At 43.3% G+C, this 8,100-nt stretch overlaps 1 protein-coding gene across 1 annotated transcript in view; it reads left to right on the top strand.

The window, feature by feature from the left end:
* Positions 1–1,207: 1,207 nt before the first annotated feature.
* STAG1 (STAG1 cohesin complex component) overlaps positions 1,208–8,100 on the top strand; it is a 331,084-nt gene continuing 324,191 nt past the window's right edge. Inside the window, exon 1 of the mRNA XM_075003885.1 lies at positions 1,208–3,559. The gene's annotated coding sequence lies outside the window, so the exon portion shown is untranslated. The remainder of the gene's footprint in view (positions 3,560–8,100) is intronic.

Below are 8,100 nucleotides of genomic sequence, written 5' to 3'. Positions count from 1 at the left end.
TGGCGGTGCCGTGCCCTGGGGCAGGCTGTGAGCTCAGGAACACTGTTACCTGGGCTGGGCAGTGTCTGCTGGGGGCGGTAATGCTGTCAGTGGGGTAGGCTGCTGGTTATGGGAGCCCGGGCAGTAGCTCTGTTCTGTGTGCTGGGTAATGGGACAGGGTCACCTCTGCTGGGGTTTGGGGTGGGACTGGGGTTGGCAGCAGCACTGAGGTTTGGGGTGAGGACTGGTTCGTGGGCTGTTTGGCTGCACTGTGAGTTGTGAAGAGAGGTGTGCATTATAAGTGGAACTGAACAGTTTTGTGACCTGTGAAGCAATGTAGACAGTAGAGATGGCATTGGAGGTTCTGTGACATGGATGGGGAGGTGGGTATCAGTGGTGGGATTGGTTGTGTGACTGGAAGGAGGATGCTGGTGGGTGGCAGGACCAAGGTGTTTAACAACACTATGAACTGTGGGAGGAAAAGGCTGGTGAGTAGTGAGTGGGAGAAGTGGAGTAGAAACATGTTTTGATAGAATTGTGAGGGATGTGGGACATAGTAGCAACAGTGGTGGGAAGAGGCATGGTTAGCAATAGTGTTGCTAACCTGGGTTTGTGAGGCTTTAAGGATCATTGGCAACCACACTGATTTAGAGGGGCCAAGTGGTGGATATCTCTGGTGTGGTTGTCATTTGGGAGCGAGGTAGGGTAGGAATGTCATCAGAACTCTGACCTTTGTGGATTGAATGGAGGTGCTGTGATTTGTAAGTCTGAGAAGTGATAGCGGTTGCAATATCGTATGATGATACCGTGACCTTTGGGAAGACTTGGGTTGCAATGTGGGTGGCAATATTGTGAACTGGGGTAAGGCAGGGCGGACAGCAGGGCATACATCATGACCTGGGTATGAAATGGGCAGAAGTGGTTCTGGTTCTGTGGCCTTGCAGTCTGAAGCAGTTGCAGTTGTGCTGTGACTCATAGTGGTAGGAGAGTATCAGAGGGGTAGCCGTGTTAGTCTGGATCTGTAGAGCAACGAAGGGTCCTGTGGCACCTTATAGACTAACAGAAAAGTTTAGAGCATGAGCTTTCGTGAGTTAACTCACATCTGAACAGCATCTGAAGAAGTGAGTTAACTCACGAAAGCTCATGCTCTAAACTTTTCTGTTAGTCTATAAGGTGCCACAGGACCCTTCGTTGCTCTAGTGGTAGGAGAGAAATGGTAAACATCAATGGTGTATAGTGACTGCTGTGGGGGAGTGAGTAGTGATTCTGGGACTGGGATGGGGTGGTGTGGGTATAGGTCTGTTGTGAATTTATAACTTGGGAGCAGGGTGCTACTATTGACACTTTGATCACTGTACACAAAGAGGCAGGATGGAGGCAGCATCAGCAGCTTTGTGCACTGGGAACAAAAGAAAATATTGGGATTGGCAGTGCTGTGATCTGAATTTGAGGAAGGGGAAGGAGCAGGGTTGCTAGCAGGGGAAGAGGTGATGCGGTGACCTGACAGAAAGCATAAAAGCAGTATAATGACAAGGGAGGAGAGCAACAGCAGTGTGATGACTTGCGAATGAGAAGATAGGAGCTGCTGGAAAAGGGTAACTGGCTATATGTTTCCAAGAATTGAGTTTATTTCTCTGTGGTGGACTTGCACCACTCCAACTCTTTTCACTCCCTGGCAATCTGCAGGGATTCCCTCTCCCTACACCTGCTTGTTTTCATGGATGGGAGACCTTTGGCTTCTGACAAGGGGAATGTGAGGTAGTTTGAATTATAATCGTGGTAGAAATATTTATGGTTTGAATTATGTTATTGTGGGTAGGTTTGTTCTCTGAAATTAGGGGAAATAGATGAAGTCCTGGGTAAATGGCTAACAGATCTTGCTATTTCCCTTTTCAAAACTGCTGCGAAGTAGCTGCTGAAGGTAATGCCTTGCCTAGACTAGAGTTAATATTGGGTACATCTTCACTAATGGGAAGATTGACACTGCTGGGATCAATCTTTCAGAGTTTGATTTAGAACACCTGCTAGGGATGTGCTAAATTGAACTCTGAGTGTCCCCTTCAGCACCACTCCTACTTCCCCTTGTGAGGAAGGGAAGTTGAGGATAGCAAATGTGTGTATTGACCTCCAGCAGTGGAGGTGGCACAGAAGCCCACGTTAAGGTACATTGATGCCAGCTAGGTGATTAACGTAGCTGAAGTTGTGTACATTCAACTTTTCCTTTTAGCGTAGACCTACCTTTAGTTGTTTTTTAACTTGAGCTGTGTATCTCAGTTAAAATAACACAGTTGTTCATATCTACACAAAGAGCCATGCGTGTAGTAAATATTCAGTCTCGTGGTATATACATGGTTGCATCATTCATTCATGTTAGAGGCAACAGTTTATAGATTCGAGATCTCCCGGGCCAGTCTGTTTTTGTCTGGCCTTCTGAGTGCTTTCATTTATTCATTGGCAGATAGCTTTTATAAATTATCTCAGCAATTTTTGGGGCTGAAAGGTTGCAGTATAATCTTGTTGTGAGCACCTTTCCTTGCCTGAGAGCCTGAATTCCTCACTTAAGTGCAGTCAGGGACACCAAGTGATATATATATATATTTTTTTTTTTTCTCCAGCCAATATGACTTCCAGGGAGGTTGTTCTGAGTAGATTGCTGATCTTTGGACTGCCATTCCTGGAACAAGTGTGAACAATTCTCAGGAGATACCTTTCAGTTATTGTGATTTATTGGTTAATGAAATGCAGTAGGTTGAATGGTGGTTCTGGGCCCTCAAACATATTGGTATGACAACATTGTTTTGGAGATTTTGGCTGACAAATAGTGAGTACGGGCTTCCAGATGAAGACAGCTACCTTCAGGCTCAGATGACAGGGCTTCAGTATCAGGAGAGAGGGGTGTTTCTTCTGGCCTTTAATAAAAAATAAGAGTTTCCTAGCTGTGGGGAATAAGTTTGGTAAATTCAGTGTCGGTACCGTAGTCTGGTTGTGGTTTGTCTGCTTATAAAAGTGTTGTGCTGTAGACAGTTGTGAAGGTGGCTAATGTCCTTGAAATCATTGAGGTGTTCCTGCACCTGGGATTTCCAGACTATGAAGGAGTTATACCATGTTCATAATCTGCTTTCTGCAGAGCACAAAGAAGTACATTAATAAAAATTGCTGTTACTCAAATTGTGATTCAGGTATTGGCAGACCACTGGGAGTGGTTTATGGGTGTAAAAACTGGAAGCACTAGCACTTGCCTGAAGAACAACATATACATCGGTATTCTCATGCCTGTTTGTGGGGACTTTGCTACCCATTGTTTCCCATGATCATCATGGGATTTACCCTGGTACAAAGCAGCCAAACAGAAGACATTGCAACTATAACATTGGCTGATGGATTTAAAGTGCTTCTGGAAGGCATGATGGAGAAGCTTGCTTGGAACCATAATGACTGCAAAATGTTGTTACTATGATAGGAATGCATTTCTTTCTGAGCATTTGACTTTTCCACTATAGTAGTTGACAAACAGAAATGTTTTGGAAGCAGCTTTCAGACAGCTGGAAGGCAGACTACTGGCTCATGAGTGTCCGATCAGGTGAGCTTTGGAAATTAAGATGTAGACTATCAATATGCTTTGGCAATAAATTTGTAAGTACTGTGGATTTTATTGGGGTGTGTGTCTCTCATGTTTCTAGCAGTAATGGAGATGTATTTATTTCTGATATGCTGTGTAATAAATTTATTTGAACAGGGGTCCTTCAAAGAGTGATTTGGGGATGCATCAACTGTGCAGTTTGCAGTGATAGAATCTTTTAGTAGGAGTCATGGTTGGTGAACATGTGTTCCTCCTTTCAATTTTGAACATTTGGGATTGAATGCCTCTGTTTCCTTCAACTGTGGTGATAGGTGGACTAAAATCTCATTGGCTGTGTCTACACGTGCCCCAAACTTCGAAATGGCCATGCAAATGGCCATTTCGGAGTTTACTAATGAAGCGCTGAAATGCATATTCAGCGCTTCATTAGCATGCGGGCGGCAGCGGCGCTTCGAAATTGACGAGCCTTGCCGCCGCGCGGCGCGTCCAGACGGGGCTCCTTTTCGAAAGGACGCCACCTTCTTCGAAGTCCCCTTATTCCCATGAGCTCATGGGAATAAGGGGACTTCGAAGTAGGCGGGGCCCTTTCGAAAAGGAGCCCCGTCTGGACGCGGCGGCAAGGCTCGTCAATTTCGAAGCGCTGCTGCCGCCCGCATGCTACTGAAGCGCTGAATATGCATTTCAGCGCTTCATTAGTAAACTTCGAAATGGCCATTTGCATGGCCATTTCGAAGTTTGGGGCACGTGTAGACATAGCCATTGTGACCTTCAGAATAGACTGTTCCAAGGGCTGCTTTCTGATATATTCAGTTTTTTAATTTGTTTTATTTTTTTTTTTACCAATGATTTATGGTAGATTTTTAGTTGTAACACCTAAGTCTAATTTTTCAAAAGAGATTTAGGCACTTGGGAAGATGCGGAGTACTCACTTTGGAAAATGTGATTTAGATTCTGAAATTGGGCATTGAAATACTGAGTGCAGCAGTGCCTAAATACCTTCAGAAACGTGGGCTTGAGCAGAAAGCCATGGCTGAAACATATTACAACTGACAACTGAGGAACAAGAGTTTAAGGTGTGCTTCTTGCCCTGCCACTTTTCTTGTTTCATATCCACAGGTAAGTGGTTTGCCTTGCTTGGGGAAAGTCGTTCACCTTCTTGTTGGTCTATATGAAGTGCATTCACCCCAGGATTAGAAAGGAGCATTAGAATCGCCTCCAGGCTGTACTACTGTAGAATGTGTTAGTGGCTAAACCTTCTGGTCCTGATATGAGGGAATCCATAAGGGCTTGATGACCAGCACTTGGTTCTGACCATTGAATGGGCTAAGAAGTCTGACACAGTCTTGCTGTAGATGTTTGCTTTCTTGACTGAAGCTATGTCTAAAGTGCCAGTTCTTATGAAACCACAAAGATCAGATTTGATTAAGCACAGATGCTTGGCCTTTATTGTAAAAGTCAGTCCCTGGTAGCATGTCTAGAATGATCTGACTTTCCTATTTCTGCCAACTGAATTGCAAAAGCATTCTCATAAGGCTCTGACCTCTAAAGACCTTTGAAACCTCCTTGTAAACCTGTAATTCATCTGGTGTTTCCTTAGAGTAATTGGATTATGTTGATCCATGGTTACAATGATGACTCAGATTCATCACATAGGCTGCTGGTACACTACCATGGTCCCATCGGAGGGGCCATGGTAATGAAGCAACTCGAAGCAAGCTAATGAGGTACTGATGGGCATATTCAGCACCTCATTAGCATAATGGTGGCCATGCAAACAAATGTTGATTTATAGTTTGACAGTGAAGATGGGGGCAGCTTCAAAATAAGCATCCCCCTTCAACATTCCTGTACTTTGTTCTAGTTCTGCGGGAGTAAGGGAATGTCGAAGCGGGACTTATCTTGAAGCTGCACCCATCTTTGCTGTCAGTCTGAAAATTGATGCTTGTTCGTGCAGCTGTGATTATGCTAATAAAGTGCTAAACATGCATGTGAGCACCTCATTTGCTTGCTTTGAATTGCCTCATTACTGTGGGCCCTCCGACAGGAGCATGGTAGTGTAGCAGCAGCCATAGAGTTCTTTGGACATCTTCATTCAGCTCTGCCTTTGGATTGTGATCTCTCTTTGCAGCACTGGCTAAGTTTCTCTCAGTGTCTAAAGACAGAGGAAGGAAGTGTAAGGCACATAGCCATTTCTTCCCTCTCATTTGCTAAAAATGAACTATTAGGCCAGTTATGTTTTGATGGCAGATCTGAACATGGATCCACAGGGAGGTCTTCAAGGGTGAGAGCCTCAGCTTGGGTAGCGGCCAAGTTGATAAGCCCAGATACAGTCTCCTGGCGAACCAGTTAAGGTTTTAGGGGAAGTTTGAATAGTTAAGGAAATAAGTTTAACCTTGAAGAATTGAGACATCAAGAGATCAATACCCTGACTTTAATGTATGATAGTTTATGGTATTCTCATAGAATGATCTGAAGCTAGTGCTATGTTATAAATAGGTACCCTATTCAAAATGTTCAGTTTCAGAATGAATTGGACAAAATACACTATTCAGAATTGCAAATAAAAGACATGGTCTGGTTTGGAGCTCTCAAAGAGGTAGTGCTTTCCTTCAAGAAAGGTACTTGAAAATCTTTGCAGCACGTAAGTAGACCTAGAGAGTTGATACAGTGATGTTCTTCATTATACAACCTGCCTTATGTTTTCTGTGATTGTATATATAACTATACATACCTAAAGGTGCGCTTTTTTTATTGGCTAGTAAGAAGACATAGATCACACAAAATGGCATGCTTAGGAGAGTTATATTCTGCTGTTGAGGCATGTTGAGCCTTTTTTCCTCAACTGCAGGGTAGAATGATTCAGGTATTGACTATAATTTGTCAACAGACAAGGAGGAGCACATAATAACTGCAGAGTTGTAGAATCTGGTTGTAGTTGTGCATAGTCTAGCAAATTTCTTATAGCTTCCTGTCTTGCAGGTATGGACAGTATATTGGCAGACACTTGAACGGTCATTCAAAGATTGGTAGTGAGTAGTATGTCCCTGTGTGGGAGTGTCTGAAAAGATGTAATATCAGATGTCAGAGATTTTGCTCTGTGGTAGGAGCAGATAACTAGTTCATCTTGGATATGTTATTTCTAGTCTGTGGGGGTAGATTTTCCTCTATGCATTCCTTTAATTCAGAGAGTTCTTGGGGAAAATCAACACAGCCAAGTTTGCGGTTACTGTGGTATTGCGCGTCCTACGACAGTGGTTCTAAGTTCTTCTGTGACTATCACAAGGGGTCTTCAGAAATTCCAGATCTGCTCCATCAACAGACACTCTACTAGACATCATTACTCATTGGACTCTTGACAGATATACTGCTTAAAGACTCTTCTCAGAGACCAGTGCAGTCTGTAAAGTGGGGAGTGTGAGGGTTTGAATGCAGGTATAGAACAAAAACGGTCAGGGTAGTTGTCCACTCTTTTGGATCATTACAACTGAAGAGACTTGCCTGACCTGTACTTTGATTTCCTGATCATGCTTTATGTATTCTGCATTTGTTGCCTTTAGTCCTTGGTTTTGTCTCTCTTTTAGTGTCAGCTAATAGCACTAATCATACTGACCAGCAGTTTCCTTTTGGAACTCCTGTAGCATGTCTGTCTGATACTTCATTGCCCAGTGAGGGAATTGCTCAGATTTTCTAAGGCATTCATGGGTCTCTTTTTCTCTTTTTTTAAAAACAGTAAGCCTTGAGATGTGCTGGAAAAAAGTAGAGGGGATAGAGAGAGGGAATAAATCAGCATAATTTCCATTTTTAAATAAATTTAAAATATTTTTCAGCAACATGGGCCTTCCCTCCCTCCCCCTTCCTCTATGGTTTCATGTGCCAAACTTATGTTAAGGGCATTTCCTTGCCCTTTCCAGTATTAGGATAATAGGACACTCTCTTTAATTTTTTTGGTAGTTAGTTTTCAAAATTTAGATGAAACAATTACAAAACCACTAATTGCCGGGTGGTGAGGTCAAGGGAGAAGCTCAAAATCTGAGGGGAATAGCAGCAGTAAATATTCCACACAGAATCATAAAATGCTAGGACTGGAAGGGACCTCAAGAGGTCATTGAGTCCAGTTACCTGTCCTCTTGGTAGGACCAGATGCCATCTAGACCATCCCCAATAGGTGTCTGTCTAACCTGGTCTTAAATGTCTCCAGCAATGGAGATTCCACAACCTCCCTAGGCAATTTATTCCAGTGTTTGACCATCCTGACCGTTAGGAATTTTTTGCTAATGTCCAACCTAAACCTCTCTTGCTGCAGTTTAAGCCCATAGCTGCTTGTTCTATCCTCAGAGGCCAAGAAGAACAAGTTTTCTCCCTCCTCCTTATGACACCCTTTTAGATACCTGAAAACAGCTATGTCACCCCTTAATTTTCTTTTTTCCAAACTAAACAAGCCCAATTCTTTCAGCCTTTCTTCATAAGTCATGTTCTCTAGACCTTTGATCATTCTTGTTGCTTTTATGTGGACCCTTTCCAATTTCTCTACATCTTTCTTA

Source organism: Carettochelys insculpta, chromosome 10, assembly GCF_033958435.1.
Source record: "Carettochelys insculpta isolate YL-2023 chromosome 10, ASM3395843v1, whole genome shotgun sequence".
In the NCBI taxonomy this organism is placed as follows: Eukaryota; Metazoa; Chordata; order Testudines; family Carettochelyidae; genus Carettochelys; species Carettochelys insculpta.
Note: the sequence above shows the minus strand (reverse complement) of the source record. Positions and strands in the feature narration are given on the sequence as shown.